This window comes from Hipposideros armiger, unplaced genomic scaffold, assembly GCF_001890085.2.
Source record: "Hipposideros armiger isolate ML-2016 unplaced genomic scaffold, ASM189008v1 scaffold_922, whole genome shotgun sequence".
NCBI classification, from domain to species: domain Eukaryota; kingdom Metazoa; phylum Chordata; class Mammalia; order Chiroptera; family Hipposideridae; genus Hipposideros; species Hipposideros armiger.
Window position 1 is genome coordinate 412,587 of NW_017732272.1, and position 13,750 is coordinate 426,336.

Sequence of the window (13,750 nt, forward strand, 5' to 3'; positions counted from 1 at the left end):
GTCCGACCAGTTATCCAACAGCAGGAAATGGAAACTACGCTGTGTGAAGTTCCCATTTGCACCTCTAGGTGCTGTTTCTGAGAAGGGTGACTCTTAAGAAAATTATAAGGCAGCACAACAGAAAGGTCTTTGTTTCAGACCAAATATAAGACATAAGAAAATGCTAATGTGTTATGCTGCTTTCATGATTTTACGACTGAATTTGACATTGTTAGTTGACTTGGCCCGTGTAAGCTTAAAAAATTTGGGGACCTTAAGTTTACCATTACTTTGCTATAACTATACATGCATTCAATTATTCATGTATTCCCTCATTTGCTAGACATTTGTCAAATGCTCATGTTTTCTACTGGCAGGAGCTGAGGATACAAGTTTAAATGTGAAGGATCTCATTGTCTCACAGAGTAAAAACCTACTGATAGGTATATGAAGAATGCCATACAGAGGTACATTGCTGTAACAACACAGAGAGGAAACAAATCTTTTGGGGGATTTGTTAGATATTAATATTACAAAGTAGTAATTAGTTATTAAACAATTACCATGAGCTAGGTACTACCCCATTCACATGTTTTCTCATGCAATCTTAATTTTCTAACAAGTCCCTGTGGTAGGTATGATTTTTCCTACTTTTAAATGAAGAAGATAAGACACAGAAATTTTAGTCCCTTGTTCACTTTTAAGAAACTAATACAAATATTGAAGCAAGAAATCAAATTAAAATTTACTCTTGCTGCAAAATTCATGATCTTTTCTGTTTTTTTTTAGAAATTGCCTCTTTCACCATTCCGTCTACTTATATTGCAAGTTAGCACTTATAAAGAATTCTGGGACTGAAATATTATGTTAAATGTTTGATTTTTTTCTGTCTCTTTTCCAATTGCCATAGTAAAGCCCAAATTAAGGAGATACGTAAAACACTTATCCTTGCTGGAAACTAGAGAGCTATCCGGCCCATTTACAAGACTTTGAAGTGAACAGAATGAAGGAGACAATTTGACATTGAAGCAATGGGGACGGGTGTCCCTCAGTAATACTATTACAACAGAGAGGAGGACCCAACATGAACTGAACTCAGCGTCCTCAAAACAAAAGACTAAAGGCTTTTTTAACAGCTGGGGTGTGCTCAGGAAAAGGCACTGTGCCACCTTAAGAGGGGTGTTGGGAATTAATTCATGTGACAAGGCCATGAGGATTTGTTAATTGATGCTTATGCAGAAGAGAAACAAACTATCCTATGACACAGGGCAGTGGTGCTTGTTGAAACTGGGTGAAGCTCCTACTGAAGTTACAGCCCCTTATCCTCCTACATGAACTGGGAGAGCAAGAGGTATCTCCCTAACTCCCTGAATGTTTGCATTCAAAGAGATGGCTCTCAGGTCCTTGGAGAAACAGTTTTGGGTGGTAGATTTACATCTCAAAGGGCAGAGAAAGGATTGATAATTTCAGGCTTTCTAAAGTAACTGTCTAAGAGGGGATTCAGGGGCATATCTGTCTATCACCAGTTTTGACTGGAACAAACAGTAAATTCTCCTGGAAGCATTGAGCGTTCTCAGGCAGGCGTTTTAACTGGGCTGGGGTCATCATAGGGGGCATGACCTTCAACTGCTATAGATGCCATGCTAGAGTTTGTCAACACGCCTCTTAGTGCAGAGGTTTGGAAGGTTCTGCATTTCTCACTAACACATATCAGAATGTAAGAGAGGGCAGTGGAGAGTAAATAAGTGACTTTCTCCCCCTCATCCAGGCTGCCAGAAAAGTTTTACTAACGTAATTCAGGCGCTAGTTATAGTACAGTTGGCCCTGAGTACGGTGGTGATGAATCAACGATATATAACTACGGTGTCTTTAAACAGAAACATATATTAAGCAAGTTCATATATTAATACGCTGTGACCAGATGCTCACAGGAAACTAGCCTTGTATTTACCCTAAAAGCAATATTTATTCAGTGTTCTCTGTGACTTTATATAGAAGGTAACTACCATGGATAACATGAAATTCCTGTGGAGATAAATAGCTTTAAAATTTAACAGTAATCACAATGATTGTTTAAACCTTTGGCCAGTGAGAGACATTTTAAAGGAGTGTTTTATCGTTGGCATTGTTTAGTATTGCTGGCACCTGATGATAATAAAAAGCAGACTGGCTTTTTATAAATTTTATTATAGTTTTAATTCTCTGCAGACAATTCACCACCCCTTTATTGCCTGCTGAACACTCCTTGGGATATTTCTCTGCCTTGGAAGGACGTAAATAATCCAATGCTTGACTATCTTTCTAACTTCATTTCCTAACAATCTTTCTTTCACTGTCTTGAAATACTGGCTTTTTTTGTTTTGTTTTGTTTTTTCATCACAGGAAAACACTAATTTATACTTGTCTCAGGGACTTTGCACTTAACACTTTGGCTGAAATGCTTTGCCTTGAGAACTTTGCACTGGGATTTTTCTTGATAATCTGTTCTCACTTCAAATATCAACCTCTCTAGGAGGTCTTCTCTGATTACTCAATCTGAAACAGAATACAAGCAGGGTGACCGCCCATCACTCTGAATCACATCATACAGCTTTTATTTTATTTTATTTTAAAGATTTATTTATTTTTATTAGTTTCAGGTGTACAAAGCAATGTACTAGTTAGACATTTAAACCCCTCATAAAGTGATAACCCAACCCGCAAGCTACTACCCCTCTGACACCTTATATAGCTGTTACAATTCCATCGACTATCTTCCCTATGTTGTGCTCCACATCCTGTGACTATATATACCTATATATTTAGTTATAGTTGACATTCAGTGTTATTCTACTTCAGCTTTAGGTGTATATAGCGCATTGGTCAGGCATCTTTACAGTCTATAATGTGATCCCCCGGGTAAGTCTAGTGACTATTTGGCACCCACCATAATCTTTACAACATTGTTGATTATATTCCCCATACTGTATTATCTACCAATTTATATCTCTTAATTCCTTCACCTCTTTCACCCTGCACCCCAACCCCATTCCCATCTTTCACCCTGATAGATCTAGTACCTATCTGGCACCATACCTAGTTATTACAGCATTACTGATTATATTCCTTATGCTATACCTTACATCTCCATGACTACTGTGTAACAACCAATTTGTACTTCTTAATCCCTTCCCCTTTCACCCATCCTGTATCCCCCTCCCATCTTAAAGAAGTCCCTCTAAGATTCCTCGTAATACTTGTTTGGTGGTGATGAACTTAAGCTTTTTCTTGTCTGGGAAGCTCCTTATTTGTCCTTCAGTTCTAGATGACAGCCTTGCTGGTAGAGCAATCTTGGTTGTATATCCTTGCTTTTCATCACTTGGAGTATTTCCTGCCACTCCCTTCTTGCCTGAAAAGCTTGTTGAGAAATCAGCTGACAGTCTTATGGGGGCTCGCTTGTAGGTAACTAACTGCTTTTCTCTTGCTGCTTTTAAGATTCTTTCTTTGAATTTAATCTTTGGCATTTTAATTATATACGGTGTGTCTTGTTGTGGGCCTCTTTGGGTTTATCTTGTTTGGGACTCTCCACGCTTCTTGGGCTTGAATGTCTATTTCCTTCACCAGGTTAGGAAAGTTTTCTGCCATTATTTCTTCAAGTAGCTTTTCAATTCCTTGCTCACTCTCTTCTCCTTCTGGTACCCCAATAATGCGAATGTTGGTATGCTTGATATTGTTCTAGAGGCCCCTTAAACTCTTCACAGTTTTTTGGATTCTTTTTTCTTTTTGCTGTTCGGATTGGGTGTTTTCTGCTACCTTATCTTTCACATTGCTGGTTGGATCCTCTGCTTCATCTAGTCTACTGTTGATTCCCTGTAATATATTCTACATTTCCATTATTGTGTCTTTATTTCTGACTGGTTTTTTTTTAAAGACTTTATTGGTGAATTGGGAGAGGGGAACAGCGTTGGGGAATTGGGGAATGGGAACAGACAAGTTGCTGTCCTTTTGTTCTTCAGTCTAGTTGTGGAGGACTTCGCTTCACTGGCCCATGTTGGTATTGTGATCATTGTGCTCTTCCCGGGTGAAGTAGTCGCTCACCGGCAATTGGACAGTCACTCACAGGGGCTCCCGGCAGCTCACAAAAGCACATGCCAGCTGCCAGCCAGCCCCACTGCAGCCTATGCCGTCGCTGTGACTCACGGCAGCCCAGCTCCAGGTCAAGCTGTTGTTCACCATCTTAGCTGTAGAGGACGCAGCATCACTGGCCCTCCCTTATGTGGGATCTGAACTGGGGCCCTGCTGCTCAGAGCTGGCGTCCCAAGCCAACTCTTAACCAATGTGCCACTCGACTACCCCTGACTGGTTCTTTTCTATGGTTTTCAGCTCTCTGTTGAAATTCTTCCAGAGATCAATGAGCAGGCTTATAACCAGTGCTTGGAACTCTGCATCTGATAGATTGCTTATCTCCATTTTGCTTACTTCTTTTTCTGGAGCTTTGTTCTGTTCTTTTATTTGGGACACATTTCTTTGTCGCCCCATTTTGGCTGCCTCCCTGTGTTTGTTTCTATATATTAGGTAGGACTGCCGTGTCTTCTGGTCTTAGTAGAGTGCAGGTTTTTTTTTTTCTTGAAAGTACTTTACACTATTTGAATATGAGGGTTGATAATTATGTTCGTGAACTTGCCACTGTGAGCTTCCATTGGCAGCACTGTACAAACAGCTCAGTAAGGTTTCATAACCTTGGTATATCAGTGTCTCACAGCTGTGTTCATGTGAACATATGGCAGTGTCTTGCTGAATGATGTGTATTGTTGTGTGTTTTTGTGTGCCATTGAGAGAATGTCTGAGCTTGAATTAGAGCAATGAACAAACATTAAATTTCTTGTTAAACTTGGCAAGGATGAAAGTGAAATCAGGAACATGTTAGTCCAAGTTTAGGGGATAATGCCATGAAGAAAACGGCAGCGTATAAATGAATTAAATGTTTTTCTGAGGGGAAACAACACCTCACTGATGAAGAGAGGTAAGGGTGGCCAGTAACGAGAAGAACTGATGAAAACATTAAAAACATTCATTGAATTGTGCGTCAAAATTGTCAGTAGACTGTGAGAAGCATAACAGACCAAGTAAACACTGATAAAGAGTTAGGAAAATATTAACTAAAAATCTTGGCATGAGTTAGGTGTGCGCAAAATGATCCCAAAGGATGCTCACTGATGAACAAAACAAAGGAGAGTCGAAGTTTGCCAAGACCTTTTGAAGAGGCAAGATGATGTTTTGGGCCATGTTATCACTGGTGATAAAACATGAGTGTACCAATACTACCCTGAAACAAAGCGTTAGAGTGCATAATTCTCCACGACCAAAAATGTTTGGTCAGTCCAAATCAAGAGTAAAAACGATGTTGCTAACCTTTTTTGATATCAGAGGAATTATTCATTATGAATTTATACCAACTGGACAAAAAGTTACCAAGTTTACTATTTGGGAGTGCTGAAAAGGCTATGTAAAAAAGTTAGATGAAAACAATCTGAACTTTTCACCAATAATTCATGGCTCTTGCATCATGACAATGCACCAGCTCACACGGCACTGTCTGTGAGGGGGTTTTTAGCCAGTAAACAAATAACTGTATTGGAACAGTCTCCCTACTCACCTTATTTGGCCCCCAATGACTCCTTTCTTTACCCATTGATAAAAGAAATATTGAAAGGAAGACATTTTGATAACATTCAGGACATCAAAGGTAATACAAAGACAGCTCTGGTGTCCATTCCAGAAAAAGAGTTCCAAAATTCCTTTGAAGAATGGACTAGGCATTGACATTGGTGCATAGCTTCCCAAGGGGAGTACTTCAGTGATATTGGTGACCACAGTGATATTTAGCAATGGGGTATGTAGCACTTTTTCTAGGATGAGTTCACAAATGTAATGGTCAGACCTGGTATATCTCAACTATTTATGATTAGAGTCTCCCATCCACATGTTTGTAAGCTCCATGAGTTAAGAATCTTGATTGTCTTGGTCACTGATATTCCCAAGTATCTAGACTAGCTTCTGATTCATTGTAGGTTATCAATAAATATATGTTGGGTTGATGTGTAAATGAATGTGTAAAAATAAATGAAAGTACTTTAAAAGTAATAATATATGTACACTACATGTATAACTACCTTCATATATTATACCAAAAATTACCCAATTCTATTGTCTGGTTGGGTTTACAAACTGCAAAAGGACAAGCATTTTATTTCTATTGGTTTTCTGTGTCCAATGTGTAATGCAGTGCCTCACAAGTCCTGTCTAATGAGGGAAATAGACAAGAAAACAAACAATTATGCTTCTTGTAACGTAAGAAATAAACTATAGGTAATTCCAAGTTCTAGTCCCAAATCATAACCAAATTATCTTTAAATTGGCTTAGAAGAACAGGAGAAAATAAAGAATGGTAGGTGTTATTTTTAAGTGGGAAGGTGTTTTTTTTGTTTGGATATTTGTTTTAAGTTACATGTGGCATTGTCTTTCTTTTTTCCACCCACAGTGACTCTTCTTTCTCTTGTGTGTTTTCTTTTTACTGTATGAGCCATCCATATTTTGGCTGAATATGTTGACTATGTTTTATTTTTTTGTGCCCTTAAACTCAGCATCATCTCTAATAGGAAAAAAATATATAGCAAAATGTGGCACACAACAGGCCAAACAGGAAAGTCTCTAGACTGCCTCAGTATTGATGCAACCAGAAAATCTCTGATTTTGCTTGTTTTATGTGTGGGAATTTCATCCATAATTTCATTTAGAAAAAAACAATTGAACCCACAAAATATTTGGAAGATATTCAACTGGTATGTATTTCATTCATTTTTTTTTAAGGTGGGAAACAACCCAAGATAAGTAAATTGAATTGCATAGGGGAAAATATCTTCAAGTTATTGGCAGAATTTCTAAATTCAAAGTCCATGTTTTAGCTAATAAATGTATCATGTTGTCTTGTTGCTCCTTGTTCTGTCACTGATTGAGTGAGTGATTTTAGCTGTGTTGTTTAATTTTTTCTGCTTGTTTCCTCACCAGCAAAATGATGATGGATCTTAAATCTCTCTTGGGATCCTTGGATGGTGAATAAGAGGGATGGTGCAGGATAACTAAAAAATGAAAATATTTTAGATCAGATTCCTAGAGGTGTGTGATATGAACTAAAGCAGTATGAATTAATCAAAAAGATGTATGTCCTCTGCCCACTTTTTGATTGGATTGCTTATTTTTTTGTTATTGAGTTGTATGTGTTTCTTATACGTTTTGGATATCATCCCCTTATTGGATATATCATTTGCGAATATAGTCCCACACTCAGTGGGCTGCCTTTCGGTTTTGTTGAAGGTGTCTTTCATTGTGCAGAAGCTTTCTAATTTGATTTGGTCTCATTTGTTTGCTTTTGCATTTGTTTAACTTGCTCAAGGGGACATATGCAAAAAAGTATTACTCAGACTGATGTTCACTTACTATGTTTTTTTTCTAGGAGTTTTATGGCTTCAGGCCTTACATTCAAATCTTTAGACCCATTTTGAGTGTTTTTTTTGTTTTGTTTTGTTTTTTGTATGCAGTGTAAGAGAGTGGTCCACTTTTAGTTTTTTGCATGTACTTGTATCTACCCAGTTTTCCCAACACCACTTGTTGAAGAGATTGTTTTTATTCCAGTGTATATTTTTACCTCTTCTGTCATATATTAGTGATCATATAAGCAAGGTTGTTTCTGGGCTTGCTTTCTGTTCCATTTATCTATGTGTCTGTTTTTGTGGCAGTCCAATACTGTTTTGATTATTATAGTATTGTACTGTAGTCTGAGATCAGGGGGCATGATACCTTCTCCAAAGAAGACATACAGATGGCCAACAGACATGAAAAGATGCCCAACATCACTAATCATCAGGGAAATGCAAATCAAAACCACAATAAGATGCAACCTCACACCAGTCAGAATGGCTATTATCAAAAAGTCAAAAAACAAATGTGTTGGCGAGGATATGGAGAAAAGGGAACCGTGGTGCTCTGTTGGTGGGATTGCAAACTGGTGCGGCCACTATAGAAAACAGTATGGAGGTTCCTCAAAAAAGCTAAAAATAGTTATATCATCTGACCCAGCAGTTGCACTTCTGGGCATTTATCCAAAGAAAACAAAAACACTGATTTGCAATGGTAAATACACCCCTATATTCATTGCAGCATTATTTACTATAGCCGAGATATGGAATCAACCTAGATGTCCATTGATAGATGAATGAATAAAGAAGATGTGGTATATATACAAAAGGGAACATTACACATCAATTAAAAAGAATGAAATCTTGCCATTTGCAACCACATGGTTGTATCTAGAGGGTATTACGCTGAGTGAAATAAGTCAAACAGAGAAAGAAATATACCATATGGTTGCATTTATATGTGAATCTAAAAACAAATCTAAAGAAAAAAACAAAACAAAAACAGAACTCATACAAACAGAGACCAAAGGGAAGGTTACCAAAAGGGAGGAGTGTAAAGGGTAAGGGTTATATAGTCATGATACTGTGATAAGTCCACATAGTGAAGATGATTATTAGAATTAGTGGGGTGATCACATTGTAAGGTATAAAAATGTTAAATCACTATATTGTACATCTGAAGCTAATATAACCAAGATAAGGTTGTATATCAACTATACTTTAAGCAAAATAATAATAATTAATTAAAAATGAAAGAAAGAAAAAAAGATTTAGCAAAATCAGGCAGGAGCGAATGAGGTGATGGTGCCATCTGCTGCTTTGTATTAGGAATTTCAAGGCAAGTTAAAGGAAGTTAATCTGTTTTACTCACTTGAGAGAAAAATTAAAGAACTTCTGCAGGTTGAACCTGACTTATAATAACAATGTGACTTTCGCTCTGCTTAAAGTCATCTCTATTTCTTCATTCCTAAGGAATTGTGGTTGTTAGGAGTTATCTTCTATTATGAGCAGCCATTGGATTCCTTCAATAATTACCACGTATGTTTACTTTATTTTTAATTTTTAATTTCTATCACCTTAGCATAAGTTACAGAGGGCAGGAAACTTTGTTTTGTTCACTACTAATTCCCAGTATTGAGGGTAGTGCTTGCACATACTAAATGAATGAATGAAATAGCATGTATGTAGCTATTTTTAATTTATTTTCTTTCTCCACACTAGAGTACAAGAACCATGAGAATAGGCTTTATGTATATTTATTACAGTCCACCCTGTTAGCACTGAAGAAAGATGCCATCCAAGAGAGAGTTGTTAAATGAATGAATAAACCAAAAAAAAAAAAAAGTGAAAAAAATTTCTAATGCACACCTGTTTGTCAAAGTAAATTAGAATAATTTGGAGCAATCAAAATATCCTGATACTATTATTTTAGTATTTAAATACAGCAATGCATCACCTAACGACAGGGGTGCATTCTGAGAAATGCTTCATAGGCAATTTCGTCATTATGTGAACACTATAGAGTGAGTGCGCTTACACAACCCTAGCCGGTACAGCCTACTTCCCACCTAGGCTGTATGGTGTAGCCTATTGCTCCCGGGCCACAAGCCTGTGCACCATGTTACTGTACTGATACTGTAGGCAGTTGTAACACCATGGTAAATATTTGTGTATCTGAATATATCTAAATATAGAGAAGGTACAGTAGAAATACTGCATAAAGTATAAAAAAAAAGGTACACATGTATGCACAAGGCACTTGCCATGAATGGAGCTTGCAGGGTTGCAAGTTGCTCTGGGTGAGTCAGTGAGTCAGAGACGAGTGAATGTGAGGCCTGGGACATGACTGTCCACTCCTGTAGGCTTTATCAACACTGTGCACTTCGGCTACGATAAATTTATAAAAACATTTTTCTTTCTTCAATAATAAATTAACCTTACTGTCAAGTTTTACTTTAGAAAGCTTTTAATTTTTTTAAGTTTTTGACTTTTGTGAGGATGACACATAGCTTAAGACACAAACACGTTGTACATGCACAAAAATATTTTCTTTCTTTATATCTTTATTATAAAAGCTTTTTCTTATTTTTCATTTTTTTTCACTTTTTAAACTTTTTTGTTAAAAACTAAGACACAAACACACACATTAGCCTCGGCCTACTCAAGTTCAGGACCATCAATGTCACTGTCTTCCATCTCCACATTTTGTCCCAATAGAAGGTCTTCAGGAGCAATAACACTCATGGAGCTGTCATCTCCTGTAACAATGCCTTCTTCTGAAATACATCTTGAAGGACCTGACTGAAGTTCTTCTGAAGAGGTGTCACTCTTTTCAGAAAAATGTCCAGTGGTTTGCTTCTTTTTTTTTTTATCATAGGTTTGCTTGTAACAGATAACATGCTATGAATAATTCTCTCTAGTAATGAAAACCTTTTGGAGTTGGGGGTCTATGTTTTCAAACTTTTTAATGAGTTTGTTGGAGTCTACAAAAGCTTCTGCTAAACCCTTCACTCTGAATTTTTTGGATTTTTCTCCTATGGTTTCTTTTTCTCTTTCCTCTTCAGCCATTCATTCCTGTTCCAGTTCTAAGAACTCTTCATTAGACAATTTCTCAAGAACCACCTCTAGGAGCTCCTGTGTCATTCTCATCCACACCCAGGTTAAAGTCATTTGCCATCTCAGTCAATTGCAGCCTTGTTGACCTTTGCAGCTTCCTCATCTTTGGCAAAATTTTTGAAGTCATGGAGGAATCTCTTGAGTATCTTTTTCCAGATGCCTTTTATACATTCCTTGGTGACATCACCTCAAGCCCACACAAGGTTTTTTTGATGCAGTCATAGATATAATCCTTCCAGAATTGCATCAGTGTCTTTCTCAGTTGCAGCAATAGACTGGGCAAAGGTACTCCTCAGTTCGTGGGCCTTAAAAGTTACCAAAACTCCAGGATACATTGGTTGGATCAAGGAGGTGGTGTTTGGAGAGAGAAACACCACTTTGATATTGTGAAAAAAGATCACCAATAAAAGGAATTTTCCAGGAGCATTATCAATAATAAGCAAAATCTCAAAAAGCATTCTACAAACCACTTCATTTTGCTGGCATAGCAATTCAGGAGGGCATCTTGGAAGAGTAGCTGGGCCATCCAAGATTTCCTATTGCTCCTTGGAGTACACTGGCAGTGTGTGCTTATTAATAGGCTTGAAGGCCTTGGGGTTCTCACTGCGCCAGAGCACAAAGAGTGTCAGTGTGTAGCCCGCAGCATTATCCCCAAGAAAGAATGTTGTCCTGTCCTTAGAAACCTTGAAACCTGGCATTGAGTTGGCCTTCTTATGGATGAGAGTCCTTTCAGACATCTGTTTCCAGAATAGGGAAGTTTCAACCATATTGAATATTTGATCTGGCAAGTGCTTTTCTTCCACAATCAGTGTGTCTAGATTTTCTAAATTTTTTTCACCTGCCTTTACATTACAACTAGAGACTCACCACTCACTTTCACATTATGTAATAAATAATGATTTTTGGATCATTTAAATCACCCAATGCTAGCAGGAAATTCAACCTTGTAGTTAGGTCAAACCTTTTTCCCTTCAATGTCACAAACAAACTCTTTGCTTTGGCAGTTGTCGTCATGGTGCTGAGAGGGATACACTTCTGTGTCCGGTCTTCAATCCAGTTCATTAGGAGTTTCTCCTCATCTGCTATAGGCCATTTTCAATTTTTGTAGTCTTGTTGCTTCTAATGAAGCTGATCCTTTGACAACTTCTGTCACTTTGTTTTTAGTCTTCAAGACCATACCCGTGGTGGGATGGGACATGCCTGACTGGTCAACAATAACCATTACTGATTTTTTTAACTTCATAGTTCTTAATCACTTTTAATTTTGTTTCCAGGTCAATTCCTTGAAGTGACCCCTTACTGGCAATATTAGCAGTGGATTTTGTATGTTTGGGGGCCATGATGAACAAAACAACATGAGATTAAATCAAGCATGAGAGAAAATGATGAAATCAAGAGACAAGGTAAACACAAGATGTATGAGGCTGCTGCCAGTGTAACGTGGCCCACTGTTTTATAGCAAACTTTATTTATCAGTAAAAAGAGTTCACTCTAAAACAGTGATAAAAATACAATATAGTAAATACATTAATCAGCAACTGAGTCATCTATTATCATCAAGTATTATGTACTGTACATAGCTGTATGTGCCATACTTTTATACAACTGACAGTGCAGTAGGTTTCTTTACACCAGCATTGCCACAAACATGTGAGTAATGCCGTGTGCTACAACAGTACAATGGCTATGATGTTACTAGGGGTAGGAATTTTTCAGCTCATTATAATCTTATGGGATCACCATGGTATACATGGTTCATGGTTGACTGAAACATTGTTATGCCACTCATGATGATAATCAGGTATTTCAAAATTATATATTAGGCATCTTACATTATTTCCAAAATATAACACACACATGCTTGATGAGGTGGATGCAATATTTAGAAAAAGCTGCTTATTTAGTTTTTTAAAAAAATGTTTGGGATTTGTTGTAAATAAATAAAAGATTTAGTGTTATATAAGTGTGTCTCAGAAAAGAGCTTAGCAAAGGCAGATGATTTGATATTTATGAATATATTGAGGTAGATTCTTGCTGTCAGTCTTATAGGATGCTTTATTGAACTTAAATTATTTATGTTAGTATTGGAATTTTTATTTTCCAAGAGTAGAATTATAAATTACCTGTCAGCTGTGCTGTTAATGGAGTAAAAAAACTGAGGAAGAGCTGAGGTATATGACCATTTACTGGAGTATAACATGGACCGTTAAGCTTGCATGTGTTCTAACCAAGGACCAATTTAATCATTTTTGAATTCACTTATATTTTTTTATGGCCCAGATACAAGTCAAATGGCTAAAACTCTTAGTTAGAATTCTGAGTTTCCCGATGTGCAAATGCTTATAACCACTTACTCCTCTCTCATTTTAAACACTTAGAGATATTAAGATATAAAGATCAGAATTTTTTAATTTGCTCATTTTGCTTGCTCAGATTTAAACATTTGAACAATAATGTCAGGAAAACATACACAGCCTGCTTATATTTCCAAATCAGAACACCCTAAGTCTGTGAAATACTCTATGGTACCCGATACTTGAAATAATGTTCACTTATGTGTTATCTATTCCTATACTGACCCAAATGCCTTGCAGAGCCCTAATAAACTCAGAAAATCTCTATCTAAGAAACTGAAAAAATACTGAATGATACTTTCTATGGCTAAGGAAACAAGTGCCAAGTCAGGGTACATTCCACAGCACACTGTTTCAATGACAACAAAAGAATTCCAAGCAATGTTTGCAAATACCATTAAATTTAATTTAAGAAGATTACTAAGTTATTTAGTCAATTTGCTGTAAGAGGTTAAGAACCTACTATCAAAAACAGAAACACTTTTAGGACCTTATTAGACAGGGAAAATAATAAATTAATAGCATTAATAGCAACATTTTTTGAACTCTTACCAAATGCTAGGCACTATGTGAAGTATTCTATAAACATTATCCCAGTAAATCCTCAAATATCTCTGAACTACTAGGTAGGATATGAAGGTCTATGAATTACTAGTGTTATTCTTATTTTTCAATTAAGAAAAATCAAGGTAAAACGATATTAAGTAACTTGCTTTAGATAACAGAGATAGTAATAGACAGAGATTTGAGCTCAGGTAGTCCAAATTCAGAGTCTTTGTGCATTTCTTTAATGAGAAATGAACATGGCATAAACAACAACTTATTTACATCAGTGTCAACAAACTT